This window comes from Thunnus thynnus, chromosome 15, assembly GCF_963924715.1.
Source record: "Thunnus thynnus chromosome 15, fThuThy2.1, whole genome shotgun sequence".
NCBI classification, from domain to species: Eukaryota; Metazoa; Chordata; class Actinopteri; order Scombriformes; family Scombridae; genus Thunnus; species Thunnus thynnus.
Genome location: NC_089531.1, coordinates 21,445,734 through 21,463,428, shown reverse-complemented (window position 1 = coordinate 21,463,428; position 17,695 = coordinate 21,445,734). Strand labels below are relative to the sequence as shown.

General features: G+C 39.2%; 1 protein-coding gene across 5 annotated transcripts in view; it reads right to left on the bottom strand.

Annotated features, from left to right (window-relative positions):
• Positions 1-12,132, bottom strand: part of adgrb2 (adhesion G protein-coupled receptor B2) — a 203,265-nt gene extending 191,133 nt beyond the window's left edge. For 2 of the 5 annotated variants that reach the window (XM_067611336.1, XM_067611338.1), the window contains exon 1: positions 11,635-12,132. The gene's annotated coding sequence lies outside the window, so the exon portion shown is untranslated. The remainder of the gene's footprint in view (positions 1-11,634) is intronic. The other 3 variants (XM_067611337.1, XM_067611339.1, XM_067611340.1) reach the window with 3 other exon arrangements.
• Between the last annotated feature and the right edge of the window lie 5,563 nt (positions 12,133-17,695).

Below are 17,695 nucleotides of genomic sequence, written 5' to 3'. Positions count from 1 at the left end.
GCAAAGTTCCATGCCAATTCTCTGTGATTTAATGTAGGCATTGCAAATGACACTGTCCCCATTAGACAGAACCATTTGACTCAATACTATCAAAAATACTCATTAATGCAGGTTTAAGGCTTGGATTTCCCCTGCCAATGAGCCATCTCTTAAAAACAAAATTTCAAAAGCACAGCATTGTAGTCTAAAGATCAGAATGGCTGCTTTGCTCATTGAACCTACACTATATTCATTTATGTAATGGGGCCCTAAATGGTCCATACATCCTGGTGATAAGTCCGCCCTCATCACTGAGCTATTACACACTCATCTTACACGCAGCACAGGAGACTGTATACTAGTATCTGGGTTCAAGCATGTGTGTCATGAGACTGAGAGCACACAAATTACAGTGAGAATCACTGACATTTAACTCCTGTCTGATGAACAAAGGTAATTGGATCATATGAAAAAATCCCCTGATAGTCTGGCCTTAAAGAGGGGCTGAAATACTGTTTGATTGCGGAGCCTAATGGTTTTGAAGGGGGAGATGGTGATATGTTCTGCATGGTAAATATCCATCTCTCCATAACCGTATTCTCATCTCATTCACATGCGACTGGTCAATGCAGTTCCATAGGGCAATGAAGATGGAGAGTGCAGCTGCAGAGGCGCACAGAAGGTAGGCCAATCCATCAGTGGGAGCTGCTTGAGAGTTTTCATGTGTGACTGTTGAGGAATATTCTGCATTATCTTCAGTGTAGGGAACCCTAATGGATAGGCCATACACCATAGAGGGCTAAAAGACTATGGAGCACTAGAGATCTAAAATAAAAGCCATACTGACATGGTAGCTTCTGTCTTTTTTTTTTTTTAACAGGAAATGACTCATATTAACAAAGATGTTATTCAGCTTTAAGCTTAAAAATTACCAAGCATCTCAATCCACTGGTTAGCCACTGATGTTTTCTCTTTATCCCAAAACAGGTGTGGCAAAATGTGGCTCATATTCTGGCCAGCACAGTAAATAAGGGACAATTGTGCTAATCAAATGTGAAACAGACATAAATAGAAGTAGCCTCTTATAAATATCATTAGGGTGCAGTGTGACAGAATTGTTGTTTTTTTTTCTCTGTATTTCTGCCCCTACCAGGAAACTCGGGGCTGTGATCTGCTATTTTGGCACTGTGATGAGGTGGTATTATTAGTGCCATGATATTAAGTCGTCTCATTTTATGGAGGCGGGAGCGAGTGACAGCTCTGAAACAAGCGTTTGACACTAAAACCGTCACTAATGCTAATTCCTCCGGCGCTCGTACAAACATTAATCTTTAATAATGACACAAAGGCATACTGTCGGGGGGGGGGCGGAGGATGGTGACTTCCTGTCCCCCCTAAACCCTGACAGCCACAGTCACCAGGGGCATTGGCTGGACTGTTAACCATCAAGGGCTGACACCAGATTCTTCTGCATCAAAAAACTTTGAAAAACATACTTCTAAAAAGACTGTTTCCATGCATTTTTTTCTAGCAGGTGAGAGCTACACATTGCTTAAAAATATGAAAATTGGAGAATGAAGGAAGGGTTTGGATTTGATTTACTATATAATCAGCACATGAATATTCCAGCCACTAGAATGTCTTAAACCAAAATTAGCATTATATCAGATACCTACTACCATTATTACTAGGCCTACATGATGTAAAATCCTCAAAACCCATAATACAATGGCAGGTTCACGAAAGAGTTGAAAATGGCTATCTACTTAAAGTGAGTAAACTTTCATAATTTGGTTGCAAAATCACTGCTAATGAACCGACTTGATATGAATCACATGACCACTTAGATTCAGTGTTTATTTCCTAGTTTCATCTGACATCTCTGTGAGTGAGCCAACTTTTTAAACTGACTAACGTTATCAGCTCAGCTAGAAGCCAAAAGCTGTGGTATCTTAGCTGTCAATGTGTGACATGATCAGAAAAAAAGTTGGATTGGTCAAAAAACTAGCCTCGGGTGTTATCACTGTTTGTAGCACTATCAGACCGATAAAAAAACTTTTTGGCTGTCTAACATGAGACTAGGCTAGTTTGGTGTCGCAAACCAAGAGGAGGCACAACTAAGCTATCATTGCTAACTGTTTAGCTAGCTGCAGTGCAAGTACTTTAGCTGTATAGAACTCATGCTCTGCTCATATCATGTTCTTGTAACTTGCAACTCATACAGACATTTACACACCTTGTTTTCCTGGCTCATCATGACAGGATGTTTGTGCCACTACTTCAGCTTCAACCCCTTTACCAGTACAAAATCTTTGCATATCCATTTTTTCCTCACACTGACTGACTGTGTGAGCTAGCATTTGGCATAATAACCCCATCAATTAAAGAACTGACAGAGACCTGTCAAACTATAAGATGCGAGTGTTCCCACATATTTTTCTATAAACCGTCTCTGTTTCGTCTTGTCTCCATTCTGTTCACTGAAGATACAAAATTACAACACTGCCGACTTTTTATTATTACTTTTAATTATTCAGGGCTAAAGGAAAAATCTTGGGGGCTGGGGCCAAAGTTGTGTTCAACTTATTGATAACAAGACAAACAAATATAGAATGCATTATTTTGTTTATCCGTTTTTTGTGTGAATTAAAAAAATGGAAATCAACGTGCTTTTCTCATTTTTGTCATCAAATCAGCAATTGGAATAGAAATTAGACCAACATTTCGCCTGGCCCAGACGGGATGACGCCCATCGCACTCACTCACTAACTCACCAGTTCACTCAATTCTGTTTGGTCGGCTTAAAGAAAAACTATCTGTTAGTTTTAGACTTAACAGGATAAGAGAGAGGGAACAGATAATGTGACAGATAAGTAAAGGACTGTTTCAGTGTTGTTGTGAATGTGTGTATATGTGTGTGTGTGTGTATATGTGTGTGTGTGTGTGTGTGTGTGTGCACCCATCAGGTATTGTGAATATCCATTGAGGATCTTCTTCTCATCATCAAAAGCATTATGCTCAGAAACAAGAAAACATTTAACATAAGCTGAAAGAAAACAAAAAACCAGTGATGGAGGTCACGGGTGGCTAACATCCACGCACTTATAATTAAACACAAAATCAAAAAATGGATTTGCAGTGTGTATTTGTGTCTCCGCTTGTGCCTGTGTGTGAACATTTGGCTAAAGATATTTCTCACAGTGCAATTTACCGGTCCAGCGAGACATTTCCATTTCAACTGAAGGGTTTTGTTATTCAGAGACTCCGGCATATGTGTGTGTGTGCGCGTGCAAATGCACGGCAGCGAGCGAACAAGAGATTTAAAGAGAGAGCTTCAAACTGCAGTGAAATGAGTCAGAAGGGGGGATTAGTGAGGGGTTATAAGCCTGTTGTAGGAGTTAGGGCCTTTTTAGCTGAAGATCAGACAGAAGGCAGCACTACAGCCAAATCAGACGCTGTGTTCTTCCCACACTCTGCTCTCCACTTCTCCTTATCATTGTTGCAGTACAATGACTGCTGCGCATGCTCTTGGTTATAGCGCCAGACTCTCAATGCAGAGAGGAAAAAAATCAGCGCTTTAATTGTTTAATGAAATCCAGCGAACAGAAAAAGAAAAAAAAACTAGGAAAGAGTCGGTCAATGATCGTTGTGCACACTTGGACAAACTTATGACAACATCGACGTGAAAGATGTCATTTTGACACACAGAAAAAAACCACAGGAACAAAAAACAGTGGGCTCTGTCTATGTGTTGTATGGACACATGAATGACACTCTGTCACAATCATTAAACCAGTATAGACATGTGTCTGGAACATAACTGACAGGATAAGTGACACTGTTGTCAGTATTTATTCATGTTTAAACCCCTGCGTTGAATATCTATGAGGAAAACATAATGAATCTGTCTTGTTCTCCCCATTAGCTCACACAAGTAAGATCCACTTGGTTGCGTTTCCTACACAAACGTGCATATATATATATACACACGACATGCTTGCTTTTAATGCGTGTGTTCCCATATGAAAACATGCATAAATGCATACCACATCTCACACCTCCTGTTTGAGTTGGTAAATGGAATGATGTGAGATGATGAGGGTGACAGATGAAAGCAGTATGCATTACAGCCCTCTATGACCAAACACTGCATATCTTCAGATCTACAGTCAAATGACTTAAGTGCCCACTGTGGAATTGGCCTTTTCCCTCCAATTAGGCTTAGTTATTTTAGACATCTGCCAAAAAGAGCAGCAACCCAGCCCATATTGAACACTGTATAAGAGCTCTGGTTGCCAAGATGATTTACTTGCGGAGTGTGTGGGTTTATGGCGGTTATAAAGAATTAAAGTCAGCTAAAAGAGTCAGGGCCCCGTCACAAAGTAGATACTTAGATTGGTTGAGACGCTCTGAATTTGGTTCTATATTCTAATCTAAGGCAGTTTTACTCCCTCTGATGGCAAGATGAAGCTAGTCAGGTGTGAGAGCCATATTTAGCACATTGTTATCTGTCACTTTAATTTAAATGTGGAGACGGTTTCAGGATATTCGCCTTTCTCCTCCGAGATTGATGAGGTTACAATTTGGGAAGGGTTATAATCATGGCTGTGCAAATGACAGGAACATGACGGTGCATTTTCTATTGAAATGCACATGCATATGATGAAACATCCTGCCAGGAAGAAGACAGGGATGGTGATGACAGATCATTCTACTTAAACAACACACACACACACATACACATACACACACCACCTAAAAAGTGTATAGAGATGAGATTTGGCTGTCAGCCAGTGGAAGATATTACAGCCATAATTCATTACTCACTGGCCCAGGCTGAACCCAGATTGTACTGGCAGGAATGAATAGTAAAAAAAAATAAATAAAAAGAATAAATTGTGAATTTCAGATAGCAAGGGGATTACAGTAAAAAGATAGTGACAATGTATTGGAGAAGAGTAAAATGATACTGTAGGATGATGGAGAAAATACAGTAAAAATCACACAGAAATAATGAGAAATTGATTGGAAACTAAAAGAAACAAAAAAAAATCGAGTTAAAACTAGTAAAACTCCAAACATAATGCAATGATGGAAATGCACACTGAAACCTAAGAGTCGGAAGGACAAGACTCAAGGAAAATCAAAAAGTAATGGTTTAAAAACTTGGAGTTAGAAGGTTAATAAAAGGCGAAACTGAGACTGATAACTATAAAAAAGGATTTGCCAAAAAAAAAAAAAAAAAAATCCATCTTGAAAATCATCCCCTTCCCTTCTTTCCCTGCCTGCTTCCACACTGCCTGTGTCCTCTATTTACAGGGCAAGTGCTGGGTTAGTGCTTTTTAAATGAGCTCAGGAAGAGATTTTCAGAGTTGTTGTTTTTTTTTTCTTTCTTACTTTATCTAGTTCCTTTCATTAGGCGGGTTAATCCTACTTTTAGCCAACAATGCAGATGGTCTCTTCTTCTCCTTGAAAGACATATACAGTACATGCATACACAATTATTTCTTTTGCTTTCATTAGCTAGAGCCTGTTTTTTTACACTTCAGCTTTTAATAAAAAGGATCATGCTCCCATAATGTTTTTAGAGTCTAAAGGTTTGCAGTTTTGTTTTTAATGATACCGATGTTGCAGCTAATTCCTACGGATAACAGCTACTAATGCGAAGAGCACATTCCTCTAACTGTAATCCGTACCTACTCTACTGTCTTGTAAGTGGGGCTCATAGACACCACACGAACACCTTCAACCATCAATTATACATTTTTCACACATGGTTGTCCTTTATTGCCAAAATGTTATTGCTAAACTATATGATTCTTGACAGACACGGGTCTTTAAGAGTTAGTAACCATATGCATATAGACTATGTATCATTAAATGTATCCATGTAACTCATTAAATTGACATTTTCTGCTTTTGGGGGGAGCATTACCCTGATGAATTGGATCTTCAGCACCCAAGCATGTCAAGAAGGACCAAGGAAAGTGTGTAATTTACTGACAACAGACAAAAAGGATTCATCATAACAATTTTGATCATAACCATAACTGACATTTATGATTCATTATGGAAAGGGAGCAACGACGTGATCCTGTGAATGAAAGCTACAAATCCGTTAATGCGGGCTCAGTAAAAACTCAGCAAATGAGAGGGTGTCAATCAAAGTTCTGATCGAGCAATGGGGATGTGTTAGTCAGCCTATCAGAGCTCGGCCTTGATTGGGCTTCATGCTTCAGTCCTGTCGTTAGTTCCCCTACAGGACCCTTAGATGAATATAAGTCAGAGGGAAATGAGACGGGGAGGATGAGTGCCAACAAAGATAAAAACCGTAGAAAGGATGAGTGGGATAAAAAAAAAAAAAAAATCTCTTTCAGCACCACGCCTCCAGAACTGGAGTGCATTTAAGGGCTTCTCATAAATACGTGATGATTGAATCTACAAAGCCAGCACTGAGTCACTAGGCAAAATAAAAAATGTAAAGTTAGGGGACATGTTGGGGAGGAGGGAGAGGTTCGGTGACAGAGCTGGAGGAGGAGAAGGGGAGACAAAGTGACAGACACTGGCACAGTAATCTGGACAATGGCTAGTCAGCCGTTGGACGGTTATGTAATTCAGTGGTTGCAAATCTTTTCTGTCTGACATTCCCCCACAGCCCTATCCGATGAGCTCAAGTGCCCTTTCACTGACCCCACCAGTCATGTTCTAAATATGTTCTTGTAGATTATAATTATTCATTATACTTTTGGCCAAATATTTCAGCTGCTTATTCATTCCTTTTGACCAACTATTTCAACTGTTTTTCCCTTTACTTTTAGTTGACTATTTCAGCTATTTATCAATTACTTAGCAAACTATTTCAGCTATCCATTACTTTTAACTACAGCAGTTAGCTGTTTCAACAATGTATTCATAACTTTGCTAAGTATTTAAACTGTTACTTTTAACAGGGCTGCAAACTTTTAACTTCTGCCTGCAGTAGTCCAGGGGGGAATATAATATTCATAAGTATGTTTTAATTAGTGTATAATCACCTGAAAATAAGAATTACATTATAATGAGCCCAGTATATCTACATAGGGAGTGGGTCCTCTTCCATGGAGCCTGCCATGTTTCTACAGTAGCCCAGAACGGACAAACCAAACGCTGGCTCTAGAGAGGGCCTTTTGCATTTTTTGCAAGTTTCGCAGCCAACGTAGGTTCTCCTACATGCTTGGAGGGGGTGGGTGAGGGGAGGGTTTATCAGTTCAGTTGGTTGCAATCTTCAACCTCACCGGTAGATAACTTTTTTACTTTTAGTCAACTATTTCAACTGTTTATTCATTACTTTTAACTACCTATTTCAACCATTTAACCATAGCTAACTATTTCAACATCTCTGCTCACTTACTGAGTACTTTGCACACACTCTCAACTGCAACATGTGATGTTAATATCTACTGACTCAGGTTGATGGGCAAATATGTGTGTCTATTGGGTGTGTTCACAGTTCACACATAAAAGTGAAGAGGTTTGCAAGCAGTGAGAGACAGACTGAAAGATAAATAGTATGTGTGTGTTTGCAGGTTCACAAGAGTTAAAAAAAAAAAAAAAAAGATTTTCAAAGAAGCCAGCTCATAACCATAGTAGCAGCTCTGTTAAAATGAAAAGACAAAACATGAAAAAGATTATATACCAGGTAAGACAAAAATAAAAGGAAAACAAACCTCTGATCTTTTTTAAGTGAAATGTACAGCATAGAATAAGATCCAGAAGGGGACTGACACGAATAAAAGCGTGATATGAATGGACAGCTATACACAGAGGTATGTGTGTGAAGACAAGAGTACAATGAGAGTCTTTAGATGTTGATAAAAGAGCAAAAACAAAGGCAGCACACATCCCCGCATTCGCTCACACCTTATCGGCCGGCTGGCTGAGTCATGACGAAATGGCTGGGTTGAATGTGTGTATGTGTGTGTGTGTTCTGTCTTCTGTGATGGGACCTGCGGTATTAATGAAAACTGTGGCTCCTCACCTTTTCCTATACTAACAGGACCTGAGCCAGCACACACAAGCATCAAAACACAGCCGTAGAAGAAGGGAGGGAAAAAGAAATGAGAGAAGAGATGCAGCAGACTGACCCCCTCTAATCCCCGAAAAACTAACATACTCTGCACCCAGATAATAATAAATCTTCCTCCATGCTGGGAGAGGAAGATCACCGAGGGGGAGAGAGAGAAAAGGCACAATGAAAAGAACAAAAAAAGATTAAGCTTTCACGGAAGATGCAAAATAAATTTGCACACCCCCGCCTAAAGTGTGGCAGAGGGAAGAATGGGAACCAAAGAGACAACGGCACAGCTAGGAAAGAACAGGGAGGCGAGAATAGACACTTGTGAGAAATATGGGCATCTGACAGACAAATCTAGTCGAGGCGAACACTGGAAAATAGCTGACATATTTCTGATTGTTTGTGGGTGTTACAAGACATCTCAGTCTGTTCCCATATCGGCTCCATGGGGTGTTAACGGGAGGACGTGAGGGAAAGGTGAGATGGAGGAGTTACATCAGAGTGAGTCCAGTAGGCTTCGCTTGGCTTCCTCAAAGCGTGCTTCACTGATGGATCTTCTAACACCTTATTGCTCTGCAGCATGGCAAAGCCCTCTCCCTGATCTTATTCCCCCCTTGCTAATCTATCTATCTCACACAGACAAGACAGACCCGGTGGATGTATCGCCTTCCAATCATCCTATCATGGCTAACCGCAGTCAGGAACGAGGGGGAAAGAATAGAAAAAAGTGTGAGAGGGAGAAATAGGTATCGATTTGATCAAATATACTGCTGTGAGCAGGTTTGGCTTCGCTCAGCAGCTTAACACCCTGAAATAGAATGCGAGGAGGACAGAGTCGGTGTGGGTGGGGTGTTTATAAGACAATAACAGCAATGAAGTGGGGAAGCAGCGTTTGTGGCTGGTTGCAAGCAGAGCAAAGATGTTTCAGAAAAGACAGATGTTATATAAAAGGAAAAGTTTTTAGAACTGTGCGTGTATATGCAGTGGTGGAATGTAACTACGTCCATTTACTCAAGTTTTGAGGTGTTTGCATTTTACATGAGCTTTTCCATTTTCTACTACTTAATATTTCTGCTTCACTTCAACTCTTTAAAGACACAGAGACCATTTTACAGGCCTTCATCTCGTCACGCCTGGATTATTTGCAACAGCCTTTTTACATGCCTAAGCCAAATAGCTATTGATTGACTCCAGACTACACAGAACTCAGCTGCCAGACTTTTAAGCAGAACCAAGAAACGTGATCACATCACTTCTGTTTTAGCCTGTCTACACTGGCTTTGAAGATCTTACTGGTGACTTTTAAGGCTCCTCATGTCCTCTCTCCCTGCTATATTTCTGACCTCTTTGAACCATATGGGCCAATGCGTACTTTGAGATCCTCAGGCAGAGGTCTTTTATCTGTTCCAGAGGGCCGGCTGAAAATTAGAGGGGACAGAGCGTTTGCAGTCAGGGCCCTGAGGCTGTTGAACAACCCTGCCTGCGGAAATCAGGCTGGCTGAGTCACTCTACTTTTAAATCTCTTCTTAGAACATACTTTTATTGGAGAGACTTTCCTGATTTTATTTGAGTTTGTATTTTCTTTGAACTTATTTCTGTTTTTATTTATTTTATATTTTCTCTTCTTTTATTTTACACTGAATTTTTTTTATCTATTTTTTTTTTTAAATCTAACAATTTGATGATGTGTCTGTTTTATTTTGCTGCCCTGGTGAAGCACTTTGTAGCATGGGTTTTGAAAATAAAGATTAGTATTATTATTTGTCAACTATAGTTACTATATTGGTACCAGGCAGATTTAGATTTTACATTAGAAAACATAACCAAAAACCTGATGCATTGTTATATATTAAAATGGTTATAACAGTATATAAAGTAGGTCTCCACAATCTATAACATTAAAATGCTGCTTATGCAGTAATGCATTGGTAAAAAGAATACATAATAATAACACTGACAGGGGCCATTTGGCTGCACAATCAGCCCTTTTAAGTAAATTTTGCCATTAACAGATCACTACATTATTCTCTTTCAAGATATTTTGAGAATATAGATTTCACTTAAGATTTGCAATACATGAGCATGTTTACATTGTTGTATTGTGTAGTCTATCCTCTTTCTAGGTCTTCATGGTAGAGAGAATTTTATGTGGCATGTCTGTACATCCTCAAAGAGGGATCCTGCCTCTGTTTCTGTTACTGAGATTTCTTATTTATGAGTACAGTGTTATTATTACTGATAGGAAAGATGGCAAAGACTATGAAAATAAAAAATAAAATGATAACCTAGAATTATCCTTTAAGTAAAGGCTCTGTATGTGTGTGTGTGTGTGTGTGTGTGTGCATGTGTGTGTGTTAGAGCTATCTCCCTCTGGCAATTTGACAGCCATATGACTGGTTGTAATTGCCTGTTCCACTCAACCCAGTGAGGGGTTAATAATGCCAACAGCCTCTTATTCCTGCCGTCACCTTCTGCTGTCCAGCTCTGACAGTGGCTCTCTCTTCGGACAGCCTTCAGCACCTCCAGTGCACACACTCACACCCACACATATACGCGCGCGCACACACATTGTTGCATTTAATCCAGTAACTGTATGAAGCAGTGTAGATAGGCCTATGGGATATAGGCTAGAAAGAAGCAGACAGTCCTATCACTGCACTGCCAGACCCTCGCATACACGCTCACATAGGCAAATCCACTGTGAGCGAGACAGACACACAGACACAGACACAGACACAGACACAGACACACACACACACACACACACACACGCCCATGCACACTTACACAATGGTTCATGTGGTCAAACCTGCACTCTCATTTGTTCGATAGGTATTTACAGCCATTTAACCTTGCCTTAAGGGAAAACGAAGACCACATATCAAGTGCAGAGCCAGTGCAGTGTAGTCAGCCTATGGCAGATTCTATAGTGTATGTGTCCACAGCACCCATACATTAGCATTGCATATCTGTACTTTTCACCCAGTTTCCCATGTCTCTAAAACATGCAAATATCCCATAGGTTTAGTAGTTTGAAGTGCTTTACAGATTAATTTTCCAGTAACATATTCTCCATAGCATAAATGGAGCCTGTCCTCTCAAGAAAAACGACACAATAAGTCATAATGTCAGTCGCCAAAAACAACCTATAGCTAGTTACCTTCGAGTGACAGACGCCATCTTGCACGTATACTCATTATGACCCAGAGAAGTGACGCAGTTCAGATGACATCCATATTAAGGGTGTGGATATACCGGTATTGACGATAACGGTGATATTTTTATTTTTTTTAAATGAAATGTTGATATCATGTCAATAATACACATATGACAATATCATCGTAAATAATCCAGCGCCTCTTAAAACCCCTTAACGTTCCGACGACCCGTGGACGGGCCGTCAGACTTTTAAGTGACCTTACACAACTATGCTATGTACACAACTTCTGTCTTTAAGTGGGTACGCATGCGACACATCTTTGGAAAGCTAAGATTCTTGTCATTCAATTGATGCAAACAATTTATTTCACAACAGCAGGAACAAGCAACGCCTCTGTCAGACCACCAACAAAACAAACAATTACAAAATTCACGCTACTCACCTATGAAGACTCATGTTACTCCACCGACTAATACAACTCCGACAAAAACGGTCTTGTTACATTAGCAAAGGTCCAGTCGATCCAATCCAGTAAAATATGCAGTCCAAAACATACAGTTATATCAATAAATATCCACGAAAAGCCGCTGCATCATTTCAAATTAGCCGGCAGATATGCTAATCTTCCAACGTATGATTCTCAGTCAAAACTCACGTTAGCATGTAAACATTAGCCACATCTAGGTATCAAAATGGCGGCTGCACTCTGACCTTTCGATTGACACATCACTTAACCCAATAGGAGCTTCCATGTCCTGTCCACAGCCTACAATAGCCAGCGAGAGTCCGCATTGAAAGCAGGTGCATGCCCCTCTTTTTTCATATAAACACCGAGCAAATAGGAACAGAGTCTGCCGATAATTTGCGCTTCAAATAGCTAGTGAAATTCCGGATATAACCTCATGCTGCTTCACTGCTTTTTATAAAGCCACAACATGGAAACTATATAAATATAAATAGTTTGCTGTGATTTATTTTTTATATGAATTGCTTTCCCACCATCATTTGATGTTTTTATGTAACATCATAAAACATCTTTTTTTTTTTTTAACTGATTTGTAACAGTTTTGGAAAGCACAGACAAATTATGTTGTCCTGCCAATTAGTGCTGATAGCTGCATATAAGAAAACGCTCCTATGGGTCGTTCTGGAGTGCATGGTCAAACTACCTATGTGGTCTTTTAATTTGGAGGACTTGATGCATAAATACCCTGAAATGCCTTAATGAAAGTGCTAAGCACTGGAGTGAATTCTGAAATAGATTAAGTTGAGGCAAGAGTTCCATAAACTACATGCTCCCCATAGCTTAAGCTCTATGGGATTAAAACCACATTTATATCAGGGTTTAACACACCATCAGCTACTGTAATTTACTGATTATCATACCAGCCATCAGATCTGTTGAAAAACTATAACATGACTCAGTTCGAGCTGAGATATTCATATTCTTATCTTTTTAGAGAACATATACTGGAATAAATTATATTAATTTACAAATGTTGTAAAATAGGTATTCAGAGTCATAAAGGTAATGATCCTCCATCCTCAATATTCCCTTTCCTAATTATAGAAAGCCTGGCTGCGTTGCGGTTGTTGTGAATTTGTTTTACAAGACGTGCGAGTTTAACAAAGCATCATTTAGTAAATGAGATCAGATCCAACGGGGACATTCATAACAACGGGCATTTTAACAAGACACTTTGATGTTTAGCACACTGGTTAGAAAGTGAGTTCTGCTCTACTTCTGAAGGATACGGGCATGCAGAAGCCATCTCCATTAAGAGACCCACTAGCCCCGTTCCCGAGTGACTGCGAGAGATTGGCAGCATCTAATTACATTCCGAGGCGGTCTATTCCTTTAAGGTACTTGGGTGCTATTCCACGAAGAGCACTGTTCTGAATCTCCAGGGTCACAAGCATGCTAGATTTAGGATCACCGACTAAATTGGGTCCGGGAGAAAGGTGCTGATGGTGTGGTGAGAGGAGATTGGACTGCTATGATACTGAAATGCAAGGGGAATTAAAATGCTGTCAGGCCGCAAGCAATAAAACCTATCTAAGCATCACTAGGGATTTTCTTCTTCACTAGAGCACATATAGAAAAAGTCATAAGGTATTAATGGCTGATTTTAATGTTCATGTGTAATGACTGCCTGCAAGTCATCTACAGTGCTCCATATGTACCTAATAAGAGATAATGTTTGAGATCATGCTCAGAAATCAGCTGTAGATTTATCAATGTACACAAATAAGGTGAAAACGTCTTACTGTCAAGTTTAAAGTGGACATTCAACTCAGAATACCAAACACTTAACAACTTGGATGGATCCACTCTTGTGCAGTTAATGTTTCTATTCTGTCTCCTTTTAAAACTATTCAAACATGCACATGTAAGTATCATCATAAGATATCCTTCATTATTCCTCAATGCCTTGAGTAAAATCTGTCATATTTGCTTCACTGTAAAAATCTGAACGTAACCCTATTTGCCTCTCTGAGTCCCAAGCAGCAAGAAGAAAGACATAGCGACATGGCACCCTTCTGGAGAAAAGTATAGCTCAGGAAATATCCTCAGTTAAGGGCATTTGCTGAGCTATAATTGTAATATAATATAAGATTTCATGTCTCACAGTCTGTTGCAGTGTGTGTATATGCAGTCATATGTCACAGCTGAATGGGAAAAGCATGACTGTGTGTGTGTGTGTGTGACTATGCTTACAGCACAAGGCTCATGAGAAGAGTGCTAATTCAACAGAGAAAGAATAAAATAGATGCAGGGAACATGCATGACATTATGTTTCTGCATGCAGATTCAAGGCCCTACTGTGGAGACAATATCTGTTCTGTATGTAAAGACTGAGCTTTCCCATTTAGAGCAAACATGATTATCACTAGTGGGAAGATCTGATGTAAAACAAGATGAATTGCAACGACTGCTTGTGATAAGCTTTTGACTGTGTGGTACAAGGTGCACACATACTGTGGGTGGTGAAAAATTAATGTTTCTGCAATGATATTATTAAAAATGATCAAGGCAGAGCAACCTTACGGACGAAAATGATTCAGCACGGCTTGGATAAAAAAAGAAATATATTACTGATTAAATTATAGTTATTTGATAAGAGAGCCATTAACATGAGCCATGTTCCAGGGGTGGATTCTTAAATGGATAAAACAGCATTCCAATCCTACACACACATGGAAACCTTTTAAGTCTAATTGTGCCATCTGCTGTTTAAGAAGATGTTCTTTAATCCTGCAGTGGAGATAATGCATTAAAAAGGGGCTTGGACAATCGCATTGTACTTTTCTGAATTCCAGAAAAGCTAACTCTTCGGACATATGAGGTTTCTGCAAAAGCCTGAAGCAACTCATTATCATTTGAGCAGGGAAAAGCAGACTGATTAACAACTCAAATTGAACTGTATGGCCATGTTAGTTTCCAGTAAGCACTGGCGAAATTTGGCCAAGCAGTATGTCACAAAGCTTTAGCTTTACACTACGCCAACAAACAATTCAATTTGGTCTTTTTCAGCCTCTATTTACTGCAAACAAACAACATCCGTGTCAGCAAAGCACACTCGAGGGATTGGTTTCAGCACAGACCAGATAGAAACAAATCAGAGCTCCAGCTATAATTTTTGGTGCTCTCACTGTCTATAAATCACATGACCCATCATTATTATGGTTTAGTTTATCTCTTTCAGCAGCTGTTGTGTACATGTTTTAAAAATGTTCACAGAAACCATGCATTCAGTACAACATAATTAGGGATTTTATGAAAACAGGTGCACAACACTTACATATTTGATCAGCATTATAATTATGCAAATTATTTGTGCTGTACCTATATATTTGTATTGTGGTTTGTATTATATGTCTACATTTGCTTGTTCTCCTTCTTAACATTTGCACAATACTGTATCTACACAGAGCGAGCAGCATAATATGTACCCATGACACAAAACAGACTGCCTTTTATGATTTATGTTATAGGTACAGGTATAAGCAACTTAAATGACTTGTATGTGAAAGTGGTGCATATTATCAATTTAGCGACGAACCCACAGAAAATTATCACCTGACTCTGCAAGTCCTCTCAACAAGTCATGCTGGTATATGACGTTTTCCAAAATGTTGAACCATTCCTTTAACCTTCCATTGCACTTTTTCAGTGTCAACACCTGCCTTTAAGGGCAATGAGTAGTAGGAATCCTCTTTCACTTGCAGAAATCACACAATTACTTATTTTAATATTGGTCATTATAAGTTTAAATATGGTACAGTATATAGAGTATGTGCTTGTTTAAGTGTACCAGAATCTTCTTCAGTAACTAGTTTGTACATGAGGGCTGCTATAAGCTTTTTTTTTTCATTGAAGACATTTTAACATGTCACAGTAGGAAAAGCACAGGTGTAAATAATAACTGAATGGCTGAATTCCATTTAGCTGATTCAGTTTCAGGGTCCTGGACTGTCACACTGTCATGGAATAAAGTGGAGCCAACATTAATATTATTAGTAACACCTGTGCTTTTCCTACTATGACAAGTTAAAATGTGTGTTGTGAAAAAGGTCTATTCCAGATGCAGATAATGATTACTGATATGAAAGGTAAATGTATTATGCAGACTACTTTCGCCTCAAATGTAGGGTTTCCGATGCCCACGCACAACCGTGATATGCACACGTAGACAGTACACATAAATCATATCGATGAAGAGCACACATCATTGTAGTAATGCCTGTGTACACTACTGTATGTGAGTGAACGGGGTATTACTTCATGGGTGCCCAGTGGCCTCTTACTCCAGGTTTAATTACATCGATGCCCTCTGCAACACTCATTTCATCTACCTGTCTAATTGCTGCAAAGGTTGCAGGAGGACCACATGATGACACAGCCTCTGGCCACGATGTTTAGTGGGGAGACAGCAAATTACACAACGCATCTGTGAAGGGACTTCAGTCTGGCTCCAAAAGACCTTTAATTCTTGGTGGTACTCCATGAAAATCAGAATCATGTTATTAACCGCAGTATCTCATTCTTAGACATTTAGAGCTGCAAGGCTAAACCCGATATGTTTTGCAGTGGTTGTTTGCTGTTTTTAGCCTCATTGTCTTCCAATGTCCATACATCTGTTTCCCTTGAGATGGTACATTGTAGATGGTTGAACCGCTGCGCAACTACTTTGTACCTGATGAACAATTGTGATATTTGGCAACATGGGGTTGCTGTAATTAAAGTTTGAAGTTTTACTTCTTTTAAAGTTTTAAAGAGCATAATTTCCACAATAATGTCAATGGAATTTGCTAAACACATATTGTACCTGCTCCCGAAAAAAACTGCCAAAAACTCAGACGAAGATATGTCAACTTGAGGTGAAAAGCTGTACGACACCACTTTATGAATAAACCGAGACAGCAGCAATATATGATAGTCTAAAGGGAAATAAGAGAAACAATTGGAGCTCCTGAAATCATTCAGTCTTAACTGTCACACAAACATATAAAGACATACTGCACAAACAGAGCCACTTTGTGCCGTTACAGCAAACATCTGTAGTGTATAGAGGTTTACACTATGTTTATATCAAAATTTTATCTTGTTGATCGGGGCACCACTCCTCACTTTGGGAGTAGAAGACAAGTGGTCAATGTTATTGAAAGAATTTACTGTTATGACACTGATTAAGACTGATTAAAATGTTTATTTATTTGTTCTCCTCAAAGAACACAGACAGCTTCTTTCTAATAAATGATGACATTTAATTGTAACTAAAGATCCTAAGAGTACATGATAAAGCAAATAATCAAGCAAATGAACACAAATTTAAATTATGAGATAAATCATAACTGAGTTGGCGATAGTGATGAAGTATGTGTTTTGAAGTAATAAAATTTACTTCTCTAAGGAAATTATAATTTGATTTGACATCAACTCAGATAGATTATATTAATTCAGTCATCTTATCTCTCACAGTTATCAAAGTTAAAACAATTCTTCAGGAAATCTTAGGCTAAGCAACATGATCTGGTTCACATACTGATTAGACAACTTAATTCACATTAATTAAGAATTGGCTGGAATAGGAGATATACCAATGGGAAGTCAACTAAGGAATGCATATCAGATTTATGACAGTCTCTGGAGATAAGGAAAACCCAAAGGGAGTCTCTATCCATATTTAATGTGAAGTTATCTTGTCAGCCAAGGTTTCTCAAAAGGGGTTTTTGAAAGCACCAGCGTTGATCTGGCCAGTGTCACTAGTCAACTCCCACAAGGAGAGTTGAAAGGTCAGTTCATCTCTTGGGTTAGACACTCACCTCCATGTCTCTGTGGAATTCAAAAAAGGTTTTGTCTAGTGGAATTAAAGAAAAGAAAACAGAATGTCCTACAAGTACCATTTGGGGATGCATTCACTAAACGTTAGTGGCCAAAAGACACAGAGTGCAGACGCACATGAGCAATCAAATGAGTTTGAATGGCGAGAGGGAGAGAA